At 40.0% G+C, this 27,049-nt stretch overlaps 1 long non-coding RNA gene across 7 annotated transcripts in view; it reads left to right on the top strand.

Annotated features, from left to right (window-relative positions):
- LOC140625214 (uncharacterized) overlaps positions 1-26,180 on the top strand; it is a 125,235-nt gene extending 99,055 nt beyond the window's left edge. For 6 of the 7 annotated variants that reach the window (XR_012024590.1, XR_012024587.1, XR_012024584.1 and 3 more), the window contains 4 exons: positions 13,134-13,267; positions 23,082-23,142; positions 24,225-24,324; positions 25,828-26,180. This is a non-coding gene — a long non-coding RNA (uncharacterized lncRNA). Of the gene's footprint in view, positions 1-11,730; positions 11,820-13,133; positions 13,268-23,081; positions 23,143-24,224; positions 24,325-25,827 lie in introns of those variants that run through there. The other variant, XR_012024589.1, reaches the window with a different exon arrangement.
- Positions 26,181-27,049: the final 869 nt, after the last annotated feature.

Genomic DNA, 27,049 nt, shown 5'->3' with positions numbered 1-27,049 from the left:
GAGGTGATGGACGGCAGTGGGACATGGCGCATCAGGGCGCCAAGGCCCCTCCTGAGATGGGCCTGGCTGGGGATGGCCCGCTGGAATGTGGGCCGGCCTGTCGGGGCTTCTGTTTTCAACAGAAACTAGAAAACCAAATTCTTAGATGGAACTCCTGATTTTTAAATTACGGCTGCCAGTTTAACTTCTTTATGCAGCCTTTTCCCCAGGACTGAGAGTCTTAATGCAATGGTTATATAACCATCTCAGCAGCCTTTGCTCCTGGCCCAGAGCAAACTCCTCTGATTTATGTTGCCCTAAGTCCTACAAGATAGTTTCCCAGTGAGTTGGATAAACAACTCTCTTTTCTTTTACCTAGAGCTTAATGGATCGTTTTTTTTCTTTTGCCATTGGCTTTGGGAAATTCCCCTTCAATGCATCATTGGAGGAACATAACAATAGGCTTATTATAAAACACATCTCAGTATCCACATGTCACTTCATGGACCCTAAAACACCACATGTATGTGACAATAAAGGACCATAGACATGCTCAGCAATACTATTTAGAAAAGGGTCTCGCTTTGGTAATAGATGTTTCAGGAATATTTGGTGAATTTTCAACGCTGTGATTGTGGAGAACAATAGGAGTTCTAAGGATAACAGCCTTTCATGAAACCATCATTTATGGATGTGAAGGAGCCCTTAATAATCAAAACACAAACCAAAACAAAAAGCAAGCTATTCACAAGTCTTCTCAAAAAAAAAAAAAAGAATAATAGTGGGGCAAACAAAAGTGTTATGGCTTCAAAGGTTATTCAGACATATTAATCAAGTGCTATACATGATAATAAAAATGGTATAATCTGAAGGAAAATTCAGAATTAAAAATAATCATACATAAAGGATATTTTAGGTAGCTCTCTATTTAGCTCCTATTCTTATACTTAAGGAATACTTTCAAATTTCAAGAACCTCTTTGAAGTTCCGTAAATTTCCATATTTTGGGGTCATGGTCCTGTGTGCGGGGCATAACTTTTTTCTTGTCCTTGTGATAAGGATAGTCAATGATTGCAAAGCATTTTTAGAATATGAATTTTATCTTATGACACATTCTCAACTTAGGGTAATACGGAGCTTTCCTAAAATTCTGATGCTCTGAATCATTAAAATCCATGCTTTATCTTCTAGGCTCAAAAATATGAACGTCATCTGATTTAGTGGAGCATTGAATCATTTCCCCCCTGCCTTATCATCTCTTCATCTGATTACATGAGGTAGCCAATCCATCCATCACACATATGAGTCCCTCCTGTAAGTTTGATCGTGAGTTCCCCATTGCCCAGTGATCCATGGCTGTATACAAATGACCCTAAAGCTGGTGGTTTAGAGCCACAACAGTCATTTATTTTTCTCATGAATCTGAGGTTATCTGTTGCTCTGAAGAGACAGCTCATGTCCGGCCTGTGTAGGATCCCTGGGAGGCCTGTGCAGGGCTGAGAGCCCACTTTCAGGTGACTCCTTTATGTGGTGGGGAACTGGGTGCTGGCTGTTGACGGGCAGGTCATCCTGGGCTTCTCCTCATGACATTGTGAGTTTGATCACGGTGCAGTGGCTGTTCCAGGAACAAGGAGAGACGACAGAAAGTGCAAGCTGCAGGCTTCTTAGGGGCCAGACCTATAAAACAGCAAAGTAACACTGGCGTCATATTTGGTTGGCTGTGCAGTCCAGCATCCACCAGATTCAAGGGAGGAGTGTCAATGGGAGGAGTGTCAAAGGAAACAAAAACTCTATTCGCCCACCTTTAAAATTTCATCTGCTAACACGACCACCCTCGCCATCACTACCTCCCCACCCAACTCTACTTCATTTGCCTGGATTTCAACCACATGGAGCAAATGATCCGCCATAACGGGGTTGCTTTTTTGTTTCTTGGTATGTCTTAAAAAACTATCTTCTTGGACTATTCTTATCCAGCTGTGTATCCAGGGTCCCATTCCCAGGGAAAGTGTCCCTGGGTCACTGGCATCTTTCCTAACTCCTCTCAGGAAGTAACGTTAAGGACATTTCTCAGTGCTTACCTACTCTACAGTCGTCGAGTACAGTGTTTCTTGGCCCCTCCTGGCATAATGCAGAGTGAGAAGGGAGTAATTCTCCATTGAAATTGCATAGATTCTGGCGAATTAGAGATTTATTGGAGGATTAAATTTGTATAGACTTGGAATCTAGTTATATCTCTACCATTCAGGTGTGTATCACCATAGGTAAGTCGCCTAAGCTCCTGTGAATTTTCTTAGCCTGACTTCCTTCAATTCTCACAAGAGGTAACAGTGTCTGTCCTGAGGCCTCACGGGAGCCTAGCAAGGTGAATAAAATTTCATGTAAAAATCACTTAAAATACATAGAGAGCTACTGAAATACATATCTTTAGAAACTATCAAATGGGGTAGCCCGGGTGGCTCAGCGGTTTAGCACTGCCTTCGGCCCAGGGTGTGATCCTGGAGTCACAGGATCAAGTCCCACATGGGGCTCCCTTTATGGAGCCTGCTTCTCCCTCTGCCTGTGTCTCTGCCTCTCTCTCTCTCTCTCTCTCTCCCTGTGTCTCTTGTGAATAAATGAATAAAGTCTTAAAAAAAAAAAAACTATCAAATGACCATAGGTAATATTGGAAGAATTGAGCCAAAGAAATAAAGACGACTTTCGCATCCAGTTTGTCCATGTAGCGTTTAAGATCAATATTTTTTGCAAACTGCCATGGTATCAAGTGACTTTTATTTTTCTCCAGTTTTATTGAGATGTGATTGGCATATAATATTGTGTAAATGTAAGCTGTGCAATGTAATGCATATTGCAAACTGATTGCCTCCGTAGGGTTAGTTAACACCTCCATCGCCTCATGTAATCACTGCTAGGTGTGTGTGAGATGATGTTTCAGATCCGCTCTGAGCAACTTTCAATATATAATATAGTGCTGTTAACTATCGTCACCATGCTGCACATTAGCTCCCCAACACTTACTCATCTTATAACTAGAGGTTTGCACCCTTTGACCAACATGCCCCCACTTTCCCACCATTCTACTTTCTACGAATTCAGCTTTTTAAGATTTCTCATATGTAAGAACATATACAGTATCTCTTTTTTATGACTTACAAAAAAATACATACTTTTAAAGTCATCAATGGAAACATCTTTTTTCTTAAAAAAAAAAAAAAGATTTGTTTTAAAGAGAAAGAGTATAGAAGCAGAGGGAGGGGGAAGGGGGAGGGGGTGAGAGGCTCCTCAGGACGACTTTCCCGCAGAGCCCCGAGCCCATCCCAGGACCCCAAGATCATGACCCGAGCTGGAAAAAGTGGCCAGTGTTGACCTGACTACAAGCATCATGCAAAGAGGGAAATATCATTTGTATATCATTTCAATCTCTACTTTATTGAGGTCACGAAATTCTGAAAAACTTCATGAAGGATTAAAGCCCCGCTGCCTCTAGCTGCGGCCCGTCGGGCGTCATCGGAAGAACGCGGGACACGCTGAGCTTCTGCTGCTCACCTGCGGTGGGCCGTAAGCATTTATGTAGGAAAAAATCGGTTTTGCCAGGTTTTAAGGATCCAGGGAAAGAATTTTATTTTAAATTCATCATGGAGTTTGAGACAGAACACTTGAAAATATCTGTTCCTTAAGGGATGCTCCTTCTGGGGACAGCGAATGGGAAACCCAGTTTTCTTGACCTGAAATGAGGTGGCTTCTTCAAAAGTAAGTAGCTCTTCCCCTTATGTGGAGAAAAAAAAAAAAAAAAAAAAAAAAGAGTGGGAAAATGTTTTCAAGGGAATGAGGGATGTGAGTGTCGGGATTGCCGCGGCGGGGCCGGCGCTGAGTGTGCAAGGGCGGCCTGAACCCCGGGGGAGGCGGCCTCGGGCTGCGGCGGGGGAGGCCCGCAGGTGCAGGTGCAGGTGCGAGCAGAGAGCCCTGGGGCGGCCCGGGGGCCAGGACGGGACACTGGGAGAGGACAGTATGGGAGGGCGGCCTGACCCCCAGGGGAGGCGGCCTTGGGCTGCGGCGGGGGAGGCCCCGCAGGTGCAGGTGCAGCTGCAGGTGCAGGTGCAGGTGCAGGTGCAAGCCGAGAGCGCTGGGGCGGCCCAGGCCGGGCCGGGACCCCGGGAGAGGACAGTACGGGAGGGCGGCGGAGCCCTGAGCCCGGGCCGAGGGCATTACCTGCCGGCCGCGTGCAGGCGGGAGCACGAGTGTGAGCAGGAGCAGCACCGCCTCCACAAGGGAAAGTTGCGGTGAGGCCTGCGGCCCTGCGGCCCTGCGGGGCAAGGGGCAGGTGCCGTCGCAGCTGAGGCCTGTCCTGCCGCACAGGGCACTGCATCAATTCGAAAGGGTCAGAGAAAGAGAATGGAAAGGACGAGGCCTGCAGTCTTCTGACAGGGTCATTTTTTAAAAAATATATTTTACTGACTCCCCTCCACAGGGGTGGGGTGTAGCACAGCCAGAGCTCACTGGTTGCACAGAATGTCTGGTCCCTCCCCAGGTGGGGACACGGCCCGCGTGTCCTTGTGTGGCCCCTCCGCAGCCCAGGCGGGGTGTGTGCGTGTGTGTGTGCGTGTCAAGGCAGACCCCTGTGACCTTGCCGCTCCCCCATCACACACTTGAGAAGAGAAAACCCGGGTACAGCGGGGGTTTGGGCGGAGGCAGAGGCCACCCTGCTCCTTCCCCTTCATCCAGGCTCAATCCTTAGGCCCGCTGTGGGAGGCCAGAGGCTCTCATGGCACGTTCTGTCTTCCCGTTTGAAGGGCCCCCCTCAACCTCACAGGGGGTGCTGAGGGAGAGGAGGGCAGAGACTCTAGGAGCCCGGGGAGAGAGGGTGCCTGCCCGCTAGCCCCTTCTCACCCCTTCACCGAGGCCGGCGCTGGAAAGAACAGTCAGAGCTGCGCGGGGCCCTGCCTGACACCGTCACTGTCTCCCAGGACCCGTGGCATCAGCCAGGTCCTTCTGAACCCTGATCTTGCATCTTCCCTGGACCTCAGTTCTCAGATATTCTGGAAATGAAAGACTTCCTGGAAACAAGTGTAGTCCCTTCCAAAGTGGCCTCCACCCTGTTTGGGATAGAGAAGTGGAGAGCTTTCAGGGTAGTTTTTTTGTTTTTTGTTTTTTGTTTTTTGTTGTTGTTTTTGTTGTTGTTGTTTGTTTTTTGGTCCCCCTGGTGGATTTCATACACATTGAGAAAAAGAGAGAATAAAAGCTATTAATAGTTAGTTGAGACTTGACTATAAGATATTTTTCTGATTTTGCGGGTGGCAAGTAATGTTCAAATCCACTTTTGGATATTGCTGATGAAGCATTTTATGGAGTAGAAAGGATTTTGGATTTGTTTTCTTAAAATAAAGAAAATGATCTATTTGTTCTAAGTTCTCCTGTACCAGTCACCTTAATTCTGTTTGATGCCATTCTTTGGAAAGTTCTGGTTTATAAGAAACCTTTCTCTGGTAAAAGTAACTTTAGAGATCATTGTTAAACTCAAGTGAAGAGTAATCAGAAATTAAAAAAATTTCATCCATTGCCTGCCTCGTTCTTTGTATACATTTTCTGCAATTGATCAAATTATTTTCTATATTCATTGATTCACACAAATGTACTTAGATTTTAAATGTCCTCTGTAAGTGAATTGAATCTACCGCACTGGTTTCCAAAATCATACGTACCCACCCACAAGGCGCTGGGATGTGAGTGAAACTGCTAGAACTCATGATTTATATCATTTTGTAATTGTCTTAAAAATGTTTGTGTATGTTTAAGTGTATGCATATTATGGCAATACAATACTTTTATAGAATGTGTGAACAGATATTTCATATTTATATAGATTTTTGAATAAATATATCCCATATTTAATATATATACCTATATAAATATATAATATATACCTATATATATTATATATATAAATATAATATATATATGTAATATATATACCTATTGTCTAGAAAATATATGTTTTTAGAGAAGCTCTTTTTGCTGTTGACTTGCCTCTAGCCACAGGTAATTGCAACTGATTCAGACTAGATTGATCAGAATCTTTCTGAATTTTGCAGTTGAGTCAGAGAATCATATTCTGTCTAGATGGCCAATATTGTAAGACCATCTAGTGTCCTGTGCTCTGCTCTATGGAAAAAACCAAGCTAGTCTAAAGGATACAAATGAAGATGAAATAAGTGGAGATGAGATATGTAGAAAATATCTTTTTCTCAAAGATTCTGGGGACTACCTACATTTCCCACTCGTGAAGTTCAATAAAATGTCTTAGGGTCCTTACAACATATTTTGAGTTTCTGTCAAGTGACAGAAACTTGTTTAATCAATGCCACCATCAGAAGTACACAGAAATCTTATTTATTAACAGTTTATCTCTTAAATGATAAATATTCTGGTGACAAAGCTTCAGTCTACTTCCTAATGGTAGAAGAAATAGAACCCAGAAATTTGATTTTAATCTTTTAAAAAACAGTTTGACTTTGATTTATATAAAAACATACATGTTGATGAGGGGCAAGATATATAAAGTATAGGTGAATTTAAGAAATAAATAAAAATCACCTGATATCTCATCATTCTTAAAAAGTTTTATAAGTAGTATTTTATTTTATACCTAATTTTTATAAATTTGTCATCAATGTATCTAATATTTTTTCCAAAATGTATTTAATACTGTATATCCAATATTCTATTCAGTATGTGTTTTCTGTTTAATATTATATCATAAAACCTATATTATTACCGTAAAACTTGACTCGAATATGCTTTTGAAGTGATAGTATTAATTCCACAGTGTAGATGCACCATATTGTATCTACTAATCCTGTAAGTTCTCTAAGCTTTTTGTAACTTTTGGCCAGAATATCTAACACTGAAATTAATATATGCTCTCACCCGTGAGTTTTTTTCTTTACCTAATTAATTAATTAATATTGAAGTAGGGTTGACACATGTTACCTTTGTTTCCGGTGTACCACATAGCGATTTGACAGCTCTGTACATCATCTTATGCTCACCACAAGTGTAGCTGCCATCCGTCAGCATGCAGGGCTATTACACTACCATTGACTGTATTCCCATGTTTTACCTTTTATCCCTATGATTTACTCATACTGCAACTGGGAGCTTGTATTTCCCACTCCCCTGCACCCGTCTTGCCCGTCCCCCACCCACTGCCACTCTGGCAACTACCAGTCTGTGCTCTGTATTTATTTAGCTTCTTCCCTCCTTCTCTCCCTTCCTTCTTTCCCTTTTCTTTAAAATCTGTTTTCTTTTCAAGAGTCCACAAAAAAAGTGAAATCCTGTGGTATTTGTCTCTTATTTCACTTAGTCTAACATCTTCTAGGTCCATCTGTGTTGCAAATGGCAGATCTCATTCTTTTTTATGGCCAGGTAAGAAGTTTTGGACTGCATCTCTGGATATTTCCATAGAATAGTGAGATACATACATTATGGATCAAAAAAGCATGATCATTTTAAAAAGACTGATTTGTTTTGCAGAGATGGTTATAGCAAATTTTCGACAGCAACATTTGAATACCCATCTCACTGGAATCTCACCTGTAGGGCATATGATACCTTAAAAATTGTCCAAGTATTACTTTATGTTATCATTAAATATATTATTCAAAAGCTTTATACAGTAGACAATAGAAGATTTTAAAAATGAAATAGATTTACAAAATCAAATAACTCAATGAGATTTAAGAAAATGTGCCAAACACAACCTCAGAGAGTCTAGTATTGATAAACTGTAAAATATCATGGTGATGTGTAAACAAAGGTACTTTAAACCGTAGAGATGAGTTTGCAAAGAATTTTAGAATTATATGCAAATCTGTATAAGAAATAGAATACCCAAGAAATTATCAGAAAATATCAGGTGTATATCCAAGCAGTATTAGAGAATAAATGATGCATAAAGGAATAGAAAATAATGTGAAGAAGAAGGAAATGAGCATCTGGGTATGGCATTGAAATATTTGCTGTAGATCAAGAGGCACATGATGGAAGAAGGAGGGGCATCTAAAACTGGGAATAAGCCAAATACTAGGAAATTCATATATAACGGGGGAAAATAAGCACAAAGCTTATTTCTCTGTACACATACTGCCCCATCTTTCTTTGATAATTTCCTTACACTTCACTTTGCCTTAGTAAACACATTTAAAGAGAATTCTCCAAAGTCAAAGAGGTGATAGATGGTAGGTGATGGAATAAGCAGCCACAGAGAGTAAACTGGAGGGTTTACTTCTTAGTTCTCTTGAGAAGCCGGTTTCATTATTTGAAACCAACTTGTCTATTTTTCTCCTTTGATGTGTTGTTAAAGAAAGTTTTGCAAATTGAATATTGCTTCTGTTCTAATATTCTAAAACTGTGCTGATGCAGAGAGAATGCTCCAAGGTTAATAACTTAATCTTTTATCATATAGAACTTCATATATATTCTAACTGTGATCATGTTCCAAATTGTGCCTTAAAACAGCTCATTAATAATAGCTGATGTCTTTACATTTTAAGGTAGGTCAATTATATTTGACATGATGGTTGAATTTCATTAAAAGGTAGAAAACATTAATCTTCTAAGTTTAAGAAACTTTTTTTTTGCTTATAAAGGAGGGCTTTTGGGAGGGGGAGTTTGAAATGCATAAGAATGTAGCACATTTGATTTAAGAGGAAATGTCCAGTTGTTTTATATTAAATATGTATCCTTAGAATACAGGTTTTTGAGAGTAAATGGGCAGCCACTGTCTCAGCCCAGATTTCCCCAAAGTAGTGCTCAAGCAAGGTTTTGCATACAGATATTTTATTTAGGAACAGGATCTTGCAGAGCAGGAATGAGGGATAGGGGTATACAGTGGGACTTTCTAGGAGACCAAAAAAATGTATTTTAGACATCTCTGACAGAAAGGAGGGCATATGTCTGTCAACTGCTGTCCCCCATTGGTCAAGCAGGGTTCCACAGGCAGTGCCTCATTCATGTTTCGAGGTTCCACCGTGTGCGTGGTGACTGTTCCCACTGACATCTCACATTGTGCCGTTGGAGAAACCCCCATACAGGAAGTGAGCAGTGTATATCCGTGGTGAGTCTGTGGCGAGGTGCGGGTTGTAACCTCCTAAGATCTGGTGACCCCAGCTGGAGTAAGGAGCAATGCTGGAAAGACTTGAAATTAGGCACAAGGGTTGTATATGGAGTCTAATCCTTGTAGCCCTCAGATGTATTCACAGTCTGCAATTCCCAGGATTATTTGAACGAGGTAGTGTTCCCAATGGTAAAGCTTGTCCCGCGGCTGTAATTGATATTCATTATCTACGTCTTCAAATATCCATTCTAGGTTTATGTCACCTTCAGTCAGAATTTCGGCTCATCTATGTGGCTTGTCTAGTGAAATGATCCTTCAGATCCAGAAGAGCTGACTGTTTAACTGAATTGTTTTATTGTACCTTAGTTGCTGTAATTGTTTGTTCACAGCTATTAAGGAGCACAGAAGAGCCAAGAGACACCCCCATGAATCACTTGTTTTCCAGACATACTCCTCACCTGCTATGGTAGTGGCAGTCCTCTCTCCTCATGGTAGTCATGGTCAATACTCCCCAAGTATAGTAATTTATTTATTTTTTTGGTCTGTTGATTCTTTGATGTGAGGATCCCAACATAATACTTATAGCTTTAAGTTCAATGGAGCCTTTACTGTATTCCCTGGTGGCAGGACCTGTTTTTCCTCTAGAAATTCTACTCTAATGTGGGAATAAGAAGCAAAAATTCTGCAGGTGCATTATTAGTGGGAGTTTTGAATATAAATGTTGATCATATATGGACCTATGTATTCTAATTATCAGGACACAGTTTTAGCTTTTGGTTTTGGTTCAGCACATGAAACTCATTCTGGAGATAAGGACACTGACTCTACGGGATCTTGTCCCCAAGCTGGCAACATGGCCGAGCCTCTATATAGCGTGTTTCTACTGGGTTGAATGTTCTGGGTAGCAAGCTTTGTAAAAAACTGGAGGATCCATCATCATCTTCCCATTGTTACACCTCTTTCCACCATAATAAGCCCCTTACTCTCATATACAACTGTGTAACGTACAATCTGAATGACTGATGGTGCTGGAAGAGGCATTTGAGAAAGGGAAGGACAGATCCCTATCCCAGAATAGATATTGAATTTGGTAAGGATTTGTCACTTATCCTCCAAGATGTTAAAGGTCAGATGTAGTCAAAGTGCCAAAAAGTGCATAGCTATTCTCCTTGAGGGATGGTGCCACATTGAAGGCGTGGTATTATTTTTGCTGCCAGTAAGTTGATTATTTAGCCGTGGCAGTCGTGATCAGTCCTGCTGAGAGGGAACCCGTGCGGTTGGGTCCCTGTTCAACCTCCTCCCCTTCATCCGTGGCTCATTTCTCCAGCATTGGGTGGCTGAGGGAGAAGGCCAGCATTCCTGGGACGTGCAATTCTGTTTGTTGGATGGTTCCGTCTTACGCCTGCAGTAGGTACATTCTTATGAGCCTCATTGGGAGGATGAGAACATCGGCATAGGGCCATACAGAGTTAATGTCCGAGTGTACCGCTCACAACTTGGCTACTCAGGGGTTGTCCTTTCACCGTTGGTATTTACAGCCGTTGCTGGATGAGAGTATAGCAGAGCAGCATTCACCATGTGGCCAATACCAATACCCATCCATCTGTAAACCAGGTCTAGGAATTTTCCTTCTTGGTCGATTAGTTCTAGGACACTTCTCCAAAAGGCCAAGTCTCTATCTGAATTAGCAGATGTGGGGGCTGTGCTTGTTCATTTGTTTTCTAATAACTTACTTGCATTTTCTGGGTCTGCTGAGGCAGCATTCTGAACAGGTCGTGTCTATCATGCGGTTGGGTGCTGCCTGCTAATGTTACGGGACGGGCAGCTCCGATCCACAGTCACTCACTATCTCCCACTAGTCTTCAGTTTGTATCAAGATTCACTAATACAACAGGAGGTATTTTTCAAGCTTTGGTCGCTCTGCCACAGAAAACCTGGCCTTGTTGCAAAATCCTTAGAATTTGTGCAGGGACTCTTCTATCATGGCTTACCACATGTGCTGCGAAGATTTTCTTTTCTTTTTTTTTTTTAATTTATCATATGTACTTCTAGCATCCTCAGACATGAGAGGTCATATGACCTGAGTTTCAGGACAGCTTGCATAGATCTTAGACGTCCTGCAGAAGCTTCTGTTACTCTGGGAACAATTAAAAACTGTCAGCATTATAAGCTACTTCATAAATAGTTAAAAAAAAACCTTTCAAATTTCTTCCAGATATCAAAAAGGGCTACAAATTGACATGTTTCTTTTTTCACCATAGAGCATGTAACATAGAGCATATTGTCCTTATCTTAAACAGAATGTCTCAGTATTCTTCTGACCCCTGGACATCTATAAACTTCACAATAGAGTATACCCCTGAGTTATCATGATATTTATTTTTTACCCCCTGTCAATTCTGTCTTACAAGATTACTAACTGTTCTTGAGTGCTGATTAGCAGTATTCTATTTTATTTATTTTATATTTTAAAAAATATTTTAATTATTTATTCATGAGAGACACAGAGAGAGGCAGAGACACAGGCAGAGGTAGAAGAAGGCTCCCTGTGGGGACCCTGATGCAGGACTCATTCCCAGGACCCTGGGGTCAGGACCTGAGCCAAAGGCAGATGCTCAACCAATTAGCATTATTTACATTATAATTGTCCAATAATGTTGTTCTGCAGAATTTCAAGATGATCAAATTCCCTGTGTAATAAGATCCTTTCCTGAGGACAGAGAGTGAGGTGGGTAGTTGACAGTCTTGAAAAAAGAGTGAATGTGTACTGCTTTCTCTTCCAAGAAAAAGAGAAGTGCTCTCTATCTTCTGTACTGGTAGTGGTTGGAAAAAATATATCCAGTAGATCAATAACCACATACAAAATGCCAGGGGCTATGTTGATAAGTTTTAGTAAAGAACTACTTCCAGCACAGAAGCTGCTGTGAGTAAGGCTACCATTTGGTTAAGTTTATAATAATCCCTCTTCGTTTGTTACAATCCATCTACCTTTTCATAGACAAACAGGTGAATTGAAAAAAGGTTTGTGGGAAGTGGCAGCGGTATCTGAATCCCTCCAGGATTGAAATACTGCTTTTTTCTTTGCAATATTGACAGACTTCAGTGGCAGGTTAAATTGCTTCTGCTTATCCTTCCTACCATATGGCTCTTACGTCATAGGTTGGAGAACTAATGTGAGAGTATGCCAGCTACTTCATATAGCCAGTCAATTATGCAATTAGAGACTGAAGATTTAAGACCAGAATCAATCAGTAGGAATTTGAAACCATTGTGATATGGAGTTGGACCATAATTATCTTTATTACCAGGTTTTTATAAACCCTTTAACAAATCAGAAGATTCCTGATGGGGTTCTGGTGTCAGTGTCCTAAAAAACAAAAACAAAAACAACCCCAAAATTTGAGTACTATCCTTTCCCCAGTTTGGGTCATAGATCTCTTTAGGGAGTTATTAAATGTTTGTCATTTTATCATATATGCTTGTGGAGGAGGCCTTTTCTCAAGGGAACTGAACATTTTCTTTGTTATGGGCTGCATTTTTCCCTTCCAAACTCATATGTTAAAATTCTAGCCCCTCAACCTCAGAACTTGACTCTCTTTGGAGATAGCATCTTTGACAAGGTTAGTAAGTGAAAATGAGGTTATTAAGGTGGGCCCTAATCCACTATGACCAGTGTCCTTACAAGAAGAGGACACTGACACACAGACAGGAACAGAGAGAAGATCAATGAAGATGTAGGGAGGAGACAGACGTCTACAAACCAAGGGGAGAGGCCTCAGTGGAAACCAGCCATGCTGACACCCTGGTCTCAGGCAATCTAGCATCCAGATATGTGAGAAAGTAAATTTTCATTGTTTAAGTCACATGGTCTTTGATACCTTGTTAGGGCAGCCCTGGTAAAATAACAGAGCGTCTTCCACTAATGCAGTCTGAGTATGTGGATCGCTTTGGAAGGTGGGTGAAGGACTGTGATTATGCAACATAGCAATTCATCTCAGCCCTCTTATTTCCAGACCGTAATTGTATTGTTTTTACAATACAGGGTTCAGCGAGAAAAGGAACCTCATAATCAACCATACATCTGTAATGCCTCTTACAGTGTGTGATGTCTCAGCCAACCGTTACCACTGACTTCCATGGATTACGGTACCTGCCACTCTGGCTTCATTCTAACGTGTAAGTGCTGCACCTGACCTCTGCTGCTCTGTCATCCTATAACGGCGATCGATTCCGGAGAGTCCAGTAGGAAGTATCCCCTCTTGTCATTCCCACTGAGCTTTTCAAAGAGGCCAATGCCCCTCTCACTATTTCATTTCTTATTTTCTTTATGAAGACGCATCCTCTGGGTCTTCCCAGGGAACAGAATCCAGTAGTAGGTTTTGCAATCTCTTGTAGTAAATTCACTTGAATATTTTTATTTCCCTAAATCTTCTGATCCCTTTCTCAGTATCATTCCAAGTAAATTTTATAATCTCTATCTCATTTAATAAAAGACCAAGCTTCAAAGACCCATTCCTATGGCAGGTTAGGACCAAAACCAGTTGTCCTTACTAGGACATTGAACTCTGAGTCACAGGTTTCCAAACCAATCAATTATTATCTATTCAACCTTATATTCTGCTTTACCCTCCACTGACCACTACCCAGCATAATAGCTTCAAGACCATTCACTCACACTCACATCTCTGTTTCTGCTTGTGCATATTAAGCAGTCCCTATAATTCTTTCAACGTATAAGAAATTGAATTTCCCTGTTTGGGCTATACTGAGACCTCACCTTTTTTTTTTTTTTTTTTTTGGTCTGAAAGCAATGAGGAGTTGTGGATATATATCATGAAGAGGACAAGCAAAATCTGGCTAGACATCTGCCTCAGAGTCCTTACAGGGTAGTTAAGAACAGGAAGGTTACTTTGTTTATCCAGGGCAAGAAGGCTGCTTCTACTGCCTTGAGAGGTTCAGGGATATCTTATGGTTCAAGATTCTTAGAATTCCATCCACCTCAGGTTTTTAAGGTGACATAAATGTATATATTTAAATATATGCATATATTTTTAGCAGAGCTCCGATTCTGATTAGCGGATGTTATCAAGGACGTGTACTAAATCTTTTTGCAGCTCAATAAAATCTGGGGCCTGGTTTTCAGTAGGATGTATCCCATGGCTATAGGAGATGTGGATCTCTTCAAACATTCCTCTGGGTTCTTTCTTTTCACACATGCCTTAAGTTGATGAAAAGCCAACCTGAGCTTGGAATTTTTTTTTTCAAGGCTTCCAAAGAGATCAATTAGAGACACCTTAATCCATTCTGTAAAAGTACATCCTGTAAGATGGTTTCTGCTCGCCACAGAGACCGACACTTGAACTTACCATATGTATATTTTTCCAATCCACCTAAGTTGAGGTTCCTACTAATTGTGATGCTCTTGTACACCAACGTCCTATCACACATACCTTCAGCTGTCTGACTGAGCTTGATCCAGCTTCTAAAACCCACTTTGAAGATCTGGTATGTAGATTTAGTTCAAGTACCAAGTGTCCTAGTGGGTCTATTCAAGAAAGCAGAATCTCGGACAAAGGGTTATATGCAGAGAGCAGGAGTGAGGGGTGGGAGAATGAAACAGGGAAGGAGGGAAAGCTAAAATAAAGATGCATCATTAAATTGGCAATCAGCATGAGAAATTGTGGGTTGAATTCATTGCACTTTATGAAGTGTTTTATGAAATGTGTCTTAGAATGATCTGTCTGGGGGATGAAAGGAGGAAGTATTTATCCTTTGGCTTTCATCTCACATTGGTTGAGGATGATTCCTGGGCATTCAGTCTCCCACACTTCCAGATTGGTCATGCCTAAATGCTGAGCAGGTATCTGCAGACATCCCACACTGTGGCATTAGGAAAATCCTAAACACAGGAGCTATGAAGCAATGACCTGAAGGTTCACCCATGTGAAGTTTATCAAAGTTAGTGAAAATGGGTTATTGGAATATCAGCCAGAATAACAGGTGGGGTCAGGGGCATTTAAAATGGAAACACAGGATCTCGGATTTGTAGGCCAATAGCCGGCTTTAATGGTAAAACATTCAAATGTTTTCTTCCTTTAGAAAAACGTTGTGTTTATGAGAAAGTCTCATACAATTGGATTTCGACTATAATATAGATTTATCCAGAGTCTTGATTGCAAATAATAAAAAGAATTGATAGGGGCCCCTGGGTGGCTCAGTTGGTTAAGCATCTGTCTTCGGCTCACGTTTTGATCCTGTAACTGCACATTGGGCTCCATGGGGAGCCTGCTTCTCCCTCTCCCTCCGCCCCTGCCCCTGTGTGTTCTCTCTCTCTCTCTCTCAAATAAATAAATAAATAAAATCTTTAAAAAAATTGATAAAGCATTTTACAGCTTCCCTCTCTGCCTGTCAGTAGGTTCCCAGTGTGTTGGACGAGTCTCATCATAATTCTTTCTTTCCTTGCAGTTTGTGTAGTTGCCTTTGCCTATCACTGTATCTATCAATGACTTGTATCTAGTGGATGTTACACAACAGGTGGTGCTGCTGCAGATAAAATATGTTGCATTATTTTACTCATAAATATTGCCTTGAATTGGAGTAAAGTTCATTAGCAGCTATAGTAAGGTGCAGTAACTCTTCAGAGTTTCACCAGCTCCTTTTAGAAACACAAATATGAGGTATGGTGAGATTTGAGCTCTTTTCTCCTTCATAGTTTTGGAGACCGGTTTTCCAAATAACCAGGTATCAAAAGATTGAGGTATGATTCCTATACTTGAGTATGAATGAACTAGAAGTGTCCTCTTTCAGGTTATTATCCTGTTCTTTCCCTGTGCGTTGTCACTGCTAGTTTAACTTTAGCTCATTTTCCCTTACCAATTACTTCTTCCTAGGGTAAAAAGTGTCCTAGTCTAGTTTTATAATTATAAGCCAATTAGTTTTACTTTTAGAAATCAGTATAAATTTGGCTTTTTGTTTCTTGCAGCTAAAAGCATTCTTTCAGATACAGCCCTATTTTCTTGTATTTCACTTCTTTGGCCTAATACGACATTAGTCTCTACTGCTATTTTCTGCCAATTTCATTGAAGTATAATCATCATAGAATAAATCACACATAAAGTGTACAAGCTAAGTTTTGCCATATGCACATATACATAAAGCCATCCCCACAATCGAAATAAGGCACACATTCATCACCTCCAGAAGTTTCCTTGTGCCCCTTTCTGTGCCTCTCTCCAATTCTCTCTTCCCTACCAATAATCTACTCTCTGATACTCTACAGTAGTTTGAATTTCTTAGAATTTTATGTAAATAGAATCCTATATTTTGGATTACTTTTTATTTGGCTTCATTCACTCAGTATAATTATTTTGAGAATCATTCATGTAGTATTATGGTCAATAGTTTATTCATTTTTACTGCTGAGTAGTAAGTAGTCAGTTCTATGGATCTGCCACAATGTTTATCCATTCACCTGTTGGTGGACATTTGGGTTGTTTCTAGCTTTTACTTATTAAAAATGAAGCTGCTGGGGGATCCCTGGGTGGCTCAGCGGTTTAGCACCTCCCTCTGGCCCAGGGCGTGATCCTGGAGACCCAGGATCGAGTCCCACATCAGGCTCCTGCATGGAGCCTGCTTCTCCCTCTGCCTGTGTCTCTGCCTCTCTCTCTCTCTCTCTCTCTCTCTCTCTGTGTCTCTCATGAATAAATAAAATCTTTTAAAAAAATGAAGCTGTTATTAATATTTGTGTATAACTTTTTATGTGGATACATTCTTTAGGTTTCCTTGGAAACTATTTAGGAGTAGAACGGCTAGATTGTATGGTAAGTATGTGGGTAAGCTTTTTGCAAAAACTGCCAAGTGCTTCCCCAAATAGTTATCAATCACTAGAGATGTATGAGAGATCTCGTTGTCCACCTCCTCACCAACAGTTGATATGGTCCTTGAAACCTGTTCACTCGACATCAGGTCCTAATCTCAAGAATTATATGTGTTACCTTAGTTGGAAAAAGGACTTTGCAGGTGTACTTTAGTAAGGATCTTGAGATGAGATTACCTACGTAACCTGGGTGGGGCCTAAATGCCATCACAAAGGTCTTCATAAGAGAGAGGTGAAGGGAATTTTGAGAGACACACAGAAGAGGAGGAAGTGGTTTGAAAGTGCAGGCAAAAATTGGAGCTCTATTGCCTCAAGCCAAAGGAATGCTGGCAACCCCCAGAAGCTTAGAAAAGGCAAGGGATGGAATCTCCCCAAAGCTTTTGGAGGGAGTGCAGTTCCTGTCAGCATTTTGATTTCCTATGTCTGACCTCCAGAATATAAATTTCTGTTGTTTTAAGTTATTGAGTTTGTGATAATTTTTTATGGCAGCCTCAGGTAATGAATACAGTGGCTCTCCAGTATTCAGAAACATGATTGCTCTTTATCAATTGGATGCTTCTACCTAAAACCTGGGATGCTTCAATGAGTGACTCTAGAACAATAAATAGAAGAAATTCACAGAGGTCAAATGGAATATTTACAGCAGTGGTCCTACAGCCATATCATTAGGCAGTGGTCATATGTCCTAGAAGAGCTGAACTAGCTTACAGTGCTGATGTCCTGGCCACACTTTTTAATATTTTGCACATGTTAGGAGTTACTTTAGCTTCTGTCTGTTTTCTATCTATTTTAAGCCTGCTTCACTACATTGCTATGATTTTGTGAGACCTCCTGTTTTGTTTTGTTGTTCCCCAAATATGGTTTCCCTTGAAACTATTAGTTGATTTTTGTTAATTGCAATTCGAGGTTTGTAACTGATTTAGGAAATAAATAAATAAATAAATAAATAAATAAATAAAACATACATTTTACAGTTTGAAAAAGAGAAAGAACAGTTTCCCTAGTATTCAAATCCTTTTTCTTCTGGCTTACAACTAAACATATAAAATGCTTCAGAGGTGATCGTTCTTGGGTACTTGTCATTGTGTCTTACTTCTCTCAGAAGCCCAAATTTATTAGCAACAACTTTTAAGTCTTGCAACAGCAGTGTTATCCCCTAACCTTCCAATAAACAAAATCAACATTGAGTTTCCACTGGGGTAATGCTTGGAGTTCAATACAGATGGATTTGACAATCATATTGGACTATTTAATATTATTTTCAATTCCAGTGATTTATCCTACTCTTTGGTCCACTTCTTCTACACTCAAAAGACTAGCCCTCTGTTGTGCATTACTGGTATAATGGGTTTTATGTCACATCATAGATGCCACCATTTTTCTCCATGTTCTTACATAACTGAATATGTTTATGGAAGTTGAATATGCCTTAGGGGCATGGTGAACTTTGCAGTGATTAATTGAAAAAATTTTAGATATACTCAGGGCATTTTTCAAAATATGTTATACATTCAAGAAATGTTTAGAAACAAAATGAACAGGAGATGGACATTTGCATCACTAGAATCCAAACTGGACTTGACTTTCAGTTTAGTGTGTTTAACTTCTCTTAAGCTCCATTTCCCTAATACCATATAAACAACCCACTGTCTGAGGGAAAATAAGTAAAAATATTGGGTAATTCATAGCAAAAATTACTGCTTGGTTAATTAATTTTTTTCAGTAGTTGGTGATAGTTTTATATAGAAATAGCCTTAGGGCCAAGTGTTAGCTTATTTCTCATTCCTGTCAAATATAATTCATAGAGAGTTAATTATAATTTCCTATGCCCTTTATCCTTTTACTCAAGTGGGCTACACTTGAACAATAAAAGGGAATTAAATAATGATGCAGGAGACTAAATATGTGCCAATGTGGGAGAGTGGGGCCAAAAAACATATTCTTTGTTCTCGTCTTTACAATTCTGACATTGAATATACAGCCTTAATTGCTTACAAAGAGAAAATATTACATTTCATGTGGCCTTAGAAGGATTAAAATCAACTTCACATTATCATTATTTCTTTGTATAAATAGGAAAACCTGTCACTTGAGTGTTAGGCCAATACTTCAATAGTTAATAACTTCAAGAGTTATTAGTTACTATTATCAAAGGTATCTCAAAAAGCACAGTATTTTTGTAATGCCATCACTCTTTATATTTTTAGTGCAGCTATGTAATTTCAGTCTCACTATAACCATTCTCAAGGTTGTTAGGGTATGTCAGCAAGATGGTACCATTGACGGGTGCCTGGGTGGCTCAGTTGGTTGAGCATGGACTCTTGGTTTTGGCTCATGATCTTGGGATTGTGAGATCAGCCCCATGTCAGGCTCCATGCTCAGTACAGAGTCTGCTTGAGATCCTCTCCCTCCCCCTCTACCCTTTCCCCCTCTCGCTCTCTCTCTTTCTAAAATAAATAAAATCCTAAAAAAAAGATAATACCTTTGAAAAAAATTAAGTAATAGAACTTTGATTATTAATTGCACCATCTACATAAATGTGCCTCTTCAAGAGAAAGACAGGTAGATATATGTCCTTCAGTATTTTTTCTAGAATGGAAATGTGACAATAATCTAGATAAATTATAGGACGTATTTTGTGTTTAGGAGGAATTTTTACTTTTTCAGAATCGTAAGTTTGAAGGAACTTTATTTTTTTTTGAAGGAACTTTAAAGATTTAAAAAAATTAACCCCATATTTATCAGGAGAAAAAAGGGGAGTCAGAGTGTGATGATATGCCAAAAAGCAACACAATTAATGTCAGAAGTCATACAAGTGTATGAGTTCTGTGATAGAAGACATTAAAAAGATGCACAGCAGAATCCTTGTAGGTAGAAACATGTATTTATGATGTTGATGCCTATCAACATCAGCGTATTTGCCAACATTGCATTTGATAATATTTTCCTGACTCACATTTCATTAATGTCAATAGTTTCTTAGAGTGCTCTGGTCAGGTCTTAACTGTCATGAGTTACAAGACATGAGGTAGTAAGTCACTTTGGATTATGTGACCTCCAAGACCTCTTCCAGTCCTTAACTTTCATTCTACAGTAAAAATTCGTTATCATCGACTGTGTCATTCCACATCATAGGTGAAATTCTTCATCATGGATAAATCTGCAAGATAGGATTCTTGGTGAATGGATTGTTTCCTTACCTTCATTTAGAATGGAGCCAGAATCAGCCTTGTTTGCACAGTTCCCACATGCTCCCACCCTAACCAAGGCTTCTCCCTGGGAGACCACTCAGCCTGGCACAGCCTGGTTTCCCAGAGGGCATAGCTGACTGAGATGCCAAGACATTATGAGGAGGGGTCAGAAATACGTATTTGCTTTGAGCACATTCTGAGGATTGGATACACACATATTCCATAAGTACAGGCGGCCAAATGTACAGCTGTATGTCAAATGTGTGACTGCTATCATGAATAGGAAAGAAAAAAATATATATATTTTTAAGACGCCAGTGAATTCAGGATAAATTTTTATCTTTCATTTTCTCAAATACTAAAATTAACTAATGTACTAAATGAACACTGTCGTTCAGGGTGTCAGCACCCCAGTGTCTTAGCAGTGTCCTTATTCAGGAAAAGGTGTGGATGGTACAATGGTCTCAGGTAGAGATAACTAGACAAACCGGTGTGAGCTGAGACATTTATGGTCAGTAGTGGTTTAGTGAATAATATCTTCACGAAGATACTTGTAATTTCTGTTAGAGGCTTGAAGTCTGCAGCAAGTCACAGTGGGGGAGTTCCAGATGCTGTGACAGGCTTCTGAAGAATGCATTTTAGGGCAAGAGTATTTTTGTTGCCTCCCCAGTCATATCTGCTCTGGTGTTGGGCACTACCTGCTCTGCATACTCATTTTAGTCCTCAAGTTCCTTTGATTATTAGGACTCTTCATGCTTCAAAGCTGGCTCTGCTCCTCCTCCACAGAGTGAGGGAGGGAAATGGCACATTTTGCAAATTTCAGTCCTTTTGAAAGGAATAATGGAAAGGAGGTGGTGCTGCTTCAGAAGGCGGGCTACAGATGGAACAAAAGGTTAACTCAAATTTCTGCTGAAAATAGCAAGTAAAAATAGTGATGATGATCTATACAAGAGCAGAAAACATAGCAAAGTGAAGTTATTCATTTTGAATCAGCAGCTTCTTTTAAAACATCCAACATCCTCTGATTGTTCAAAGGGTTTTATTTTACAAATTGGCATTCAGTAGGCGCCTCTGACAATGGTTCATTGTGTCTTTTTTACCAATTGTCAGCAATCGTCTTTCTTTGGATCCACTGAGGAGCTTCAGTGTTCTGAGGTAGTTTCTTTGAGGACAAACGATCCAACTTTTTCCCCCGTGTTTGCTGAAAAAGAATTCAAAGCCTAACTTTGCAGTCAGTGGCTTCACTTTAGTACATCTGCAGCTGCTTCCCACTTCCCCCATCACTGGAAATGGGAGTTTCCTTGCTTTTCCATAGCAGTCTTTTGTCTGTCTGGTCCCTCACACTATAAAAAAGAAAAAAAGAGAGAGAGAGACTGCTCCTGTGAGAGACTTCTGAGGAAGGTGCAAGTGGTGTATGCACAGGAATGGGACGGGGAGACCATGATTCCCCCTGGCCCCTTCACGTGGGTGGCTTCCGACAGGCACAGAGCAACCTGACAGGATCGGCTTCACTTCTTGTTAGACCTTAACCCCAGCCCACACTGGCTCTTGAAGAGTTTCAGGCTCTTGAATTAGGAAAGATGGTCCTTGCGAAAGAGAAAGATAAAACATTAGATAGATTAAGAAAAGATATTAACAAAGCTAAGTGGCAAAAGAAGTATATTTATTAAATCTAGTGGTGAATACTCTAAGTCTTTTCTTTGTTATAAAGAGAATTTTGAAAACCGTGTTGTAAAAGTCCCATGTAAAATGTAAAAGTAATGCATTGACAAGGGGCACCTGGGTGGCTCAGTGGGTGGAGGGATCAGCTCTGGGCTGCAGCTGAGGGCAGGATCTCTTGGGGCCTGAGATCGAGCCCTGTGTCAGGCCCTGTGCTCAGTGGGGAGGCTGCTTGAAGGTTCCTTCCCTTTCTCCTGGTGGTGCATGCTCTCTCTCTCTCTCTCTCTTCTCTGTGTGTGTGTGTGTATCTCTCTCTTTCTCTCCCTCACTTCCTCCCTCTCTAAAATAAATAAATAAATCTCTAAGGGAAAAATTCATGGACGTTTGTCCAAAGCCCTCTATTAGTAATACAATCCCCTATTTGCAGATTTTTTTCTCTTCATTGACTTTCTGTGAACAGATAATGCCTTGGGTCTCCATAGGGCGTAGATGTAGACGCAGTATTTTGCAGGTTGTGATACTTTCCGCTAGAACGTATGGTCCTCTGGTCCTCATTACATTATGACAGCACGGGTGTTAAGATCCCTGTTACGGATGATGGATTTGTTGTTTACGATCTTGTGTCATTTGCATAAGATCACCAGGGTAGACGTTGCTGGTTTTCTTTCTTTCTTTCTTTCTTTCTTTCTTTCTTTCTTTCTTTCTTTCTTTCTTTCTTTCTTGCCATGGGTGGGCTCTTTTTTTTTTATAAATTTATTTTTTATTGGTGTTCAATTTGCCAACATATAGAATAACACCCAGTGCTCATCCCATCAAGTGCCCCCTCAGTGCCCGTCACCCAGTCACCCCCACCCCCCGCCCACCTCCCCTTCCACCACCCTTAGTTCATTTCCCAGAGTTAGGGAATGTTCTCATGTTCTGTCTCCCTCTCTGATTATTTCCCACTCATTTTTTCTCCTTTCCACTTTATTCCCTTTCACTATTTTTTATATTCCCCAAATGAATGAGACCATATGTTTGTCCTTCTCTGATTGACTTATTTCACTCAGCATAATACCCTCCAGTTCCATCCACGTCAAAGAAAATGATGGGTATTTGTTTACCAAAATATATTCCTGGAGTCTGGGTTATGGACGTTGCTGTGACTAAAGACTGGGTTTCCTAGCTTCCTTCATGTACAACTGTGGCTGTGATTTGGCAAATACAGTATCAGTGCATGTGCAGGGACATGACCTCGCTTCCTCTCTTTCTTCCCTTTTGCCAGATCTGATGGCCGGAGCTTGAGCAGCCAGTGCACAGTGAGGAAGGTGTGATGGAAGAATAAGGTAAGATGAACTTAGTTTTGATTAGTTTGCCTTTGCATGAGAAATTAAAAATCTGTGAGTTTATGCCAGATTATTTTTTAAGAGCCATGAGATTCAATCAAGAAACAGAAGTAGAATTTAGTCCCATATTGTCTCAGTCTCGTGTGTTTTTTATAGGGCACAACTTTGGTACACCTGCCATGCCTCAGTCCTGTAATCCTTTGTCCTTCCTCTTGAGTCTAGCCTGTTTCATTAAGGTTTCTCCAACAACTGTTGAAAAATCATTGTTTTACTACATTTTGTGGATAGGATCCTACATTATGATCTGGGCTCATGTTTAAAATGCTTGAAATACTAAGGATTTTAAAGTACTTTTGAAGCATTGATTTTTATGTAAGTAGAAATGTCCACCTTATGACAGTTTATAGAGATGCAAATGAAGATATTAAAATCTTTTACAAAAGTCATTGTGACTCATAAGAAAAATAGGGAGTTGGGCTAAGAAATGGAGCTGCTAGACTTGATTTCCTCCCCTATCACCAATCTGTCTCATTCACTTCTTTCCAATGGATTCTTCAAACAGCTGGTAGTAGTCTTATCTCCTAATGATATACACCACATTAAAAAATGCTACTAATCTAAAAATTCTACTCTGTGAAGATAAGCATATGGTTTAGAAGATGAAAAATGCTGACTATATGATTACGTTCCTGTCTCCTTGTATAGTGCATGATCATTAGGCCATTCATCATTCTTTCTGTGGACTTAATTTTGGGGCTGGGTAAAGGAGAGATGAGGTAAGCGGAGAATGAATTAACTTTCACTAGGTAGACCATAGTTCTTGCCCTTAATATTATACATGTTCCTTATTTTAAAGGTGATTATAGAGAAGTTTAGTGACTTGTCGCTTGGTCACCAAGTCAGGGCTTATCTCTCTGGGTTTTAAAAAGACTCTTAAGTCTAGGGTTTTCTCCTACTGGGTGCTGTTTCGTCTATCTTCACTATTACCTTTTGGGAAGGAGGAAGAACTGGCCTAAAACTCCAGCCTGTCCCCTTTATTAACCTGCTGATGATGAGGTAACTTACTGAATTTGTCTTTCTAGTTATTAGAAGAATTCAAGAAGCATCTCTATGTGAAGGGCTGGTTGTGATGTTGAGATGAGAATGGGCACGTAAAATACTTTGCATGAGGCCCAGCACAGTGTAAGTGCTTGGTAATTTACTGATAAACTTGTCTAATGAGCAATAGAAAATATAAAAGCAGTAGATAAGAGGAGTATTGGGTGTAGGGTTAAGTGACTTAATTTGCCAAAACTAAAAAAAAAAGAATTGCTTCTAAATTTTCACTTGAGAGACAAGGACATCCTGGGAAGGAAAATGTAAATACAGGTAAATTAAGGAGCACTAAGTTTGTTTTATGCCAAACGCAAACCTAACTGACAATTTCATTTACCAAGCACGGTTTTGACTTGCCATAAACAGGGGACAGTGAGCCAATGAAGTTTTCAAAAGTAATCTGATTTACATTTATTTTCAAGTACATTCTATAATTCACGATCTTGAGTGATTAAAACCTGTGAAGCATCTTTGAATTCAAATATATATATTTGAAATATATACTATATAAATATATAAATATATATACTAATAAATATATATGCTAATAAATACTATATAATAGTATTTGTAGAATACATCAAAGAATAAATGCTTACACTATGGTTAGAGGCTGGCATTCTTTTTGTGAATGTGAACAACTCAAGGTTTGTTTTTCAAAAACAAAGAAATAAACAAATAAAATCCAATCACGGACTAGTTTAAGCTGAAAATTGAAACTCATTATTAACATTAGGGAATTTTCGAAAGTTCCTTTGATAGAATTAACTGAGTTCGGTTTCGTTTTTCACTTAATAAGAGTCACTCTAGTGTTTATTAAGGGATTACAGGATGCAGGCTCTTTAGCAAAGCATCAGTTTGGGGTGGTGAGGAGACAGGAACCTGAGTTTTCTCCTGTTGGAGCTCATCGCCCAGAGAGGGGGAGAGAGGTTAGTAACTAAAACGTAAAGCTGTCTCTAACCCCTGTTGTCAGAGGAGAGGTTCCCGGCGCTATGACGTGTTTTACACGATTAGCTGGACTGAAAAAGGAGGGTCAGGGAAATGGCCTGCTGCTGGGATCGGAAGGAGGAGTCACCCTGATGAAGCAAAACCACCTTTTGCCCTGTGGCCGGAGGAAGAGGTGGAGGAAGAGGTGGGGAGCAGGGGGAGGTGAGCTGCCAAACCTCCAAGGCGGGCAGGCCTACAAACACAGAACTCTCTGGCAAGGAGTTGGGTGCTTACAGCTACGTGCCTTGGAAATTGGGTGAAGCATCTCATGTCTGTAGCTGGAGGTGGAGGCAGGAGAGGGCGAGGACATACCCAGGTGCGCCCTTTGGGAAGAGCACCCTGAAGGACGGATTTAAAAGAGCCCCCGGGGCTTCTGGGGGAGGCCGGGGGGAAGATGATGGTGTCTCCTCCTTTCCCCAGATGATTGTTCACTTCCCATGGGCAAAGACTTTGTTTCTGATTTCTCGTATTTTATAGGGCTAGACTCAAAATCATATAGGCAGCTAGTATTTGTAGATTAAATGACAAAAGGGCAAACTCGTCTGTTACTTAGATGCTAGAATAATTCGGTTGATTACTTATTATCATTTAATTTATCCATAGGAACAATGGAAGCTGATTGGATAATTTGGGATCCACGGCATACTCTGTTTTTCGAATCCTCATCATAACAGAAAGGAGCAGAACTTCGGGTTCTGGGAGTTGTCTCTTCCTCTCGGTCACTTGATGTGCAAATCAAAGCAGGAGGCAATTGCTGGTTTTTCATTTTTAATGTTTCTGAGCTTTGCTCTATCAGACCTACATGTTATCATGGCTTTGACTTTTTTTTTTTTTTTTTAGAAAAAGAAAAACACGAGCAATCTAATAAACAGATTGTGCCTCCTACTTGGGATTTTTTAAAAATAATTTTATCAACTCATATTGTGTTTTGAATTAAAGTTGAAGCAGTAAATTTATTTTATTTGTCTTAGAAATATTCTTGCATGCTAAGTTCTCCAAACTGTCTTTTTACAAATAAATTAGCCTAGGAGTTAACAGAGAAGAGGAAATAATAGCATACTAAATACTAAATTGATTATCCTTTGAGAGTCCTCATAACATCTTTCAAAAGATTACATAAGATTACATAAGATGTTGGATGGCACCTACATGGCGATACGTTCACCATTCCAAGTAGGTATTCCAAAATTATCTTTCGGCCAGATTTTTTAAAAACATGATATCAGCAATATTACAAAATAATGGTTTTGAAAAAAATGCTTTTTGAATTCAGTACATACTTATATCTTAAGTCTTTCAATTGACTTCAAAATTGCATGTGACATTGATGTGCTCTAAAAAAGTGTGTAGTGAGGTTTTGTTTTTTGTTTTTTTTCTCTTCTTTCCATCCCCAAGCATAGTGGTTTTCTAATTCTAACAAGTATGAGGAATACATCAATTAACCTAATACACAAAATCAGGAAGTTTAAGAAAAAAATAGAAATATCAATAAATTTGGACATATTCACGTAAATAATGTGCCTCAGACAAAATCATAGATAGAATACAATCCATTAAAAGATACTTGTAAGATATTTCTTAGGATATTTTCTTCAGTAACTTTAAAAGCCAGCAAAGGCAGGGCACCTGGGTGGCTCAGTTGGGTCAGCATCTGACTCTTGATTTTGGCTCAGGTCTCAGGGTTGTGAGATCCAGCTCTGCCCTGGGCACCGAGCCTGCTTGGGATTCTCTCTCTCCCTCTCCCTCCACCCTCTCCCCTCACAAGAGGCAACTCAACTAATTCTCACTTCTACATTGTTTTCTGAGTTTAGTAAAGATCTGTCAT

The sequence above is a fragment of the Canis lupus genome, chromosome 35 (genome assembly GCF_048164855.1).
Source record: "Canis lupus baileyi chromosome 35, mCanLup2.hap1, whole genome shotgun sequence".
In the NCBI taxonomy this organism is placed as follows: Eukaryota; Metazoa; Chordata; class Mammalia; order Carnivora; family Canidae; genus Canis; species Canis lupus.
Note: the sequence above shows the minus strand (reverse complement) of the source record. Positions and strands in the feature narration are given on the sequence as shown.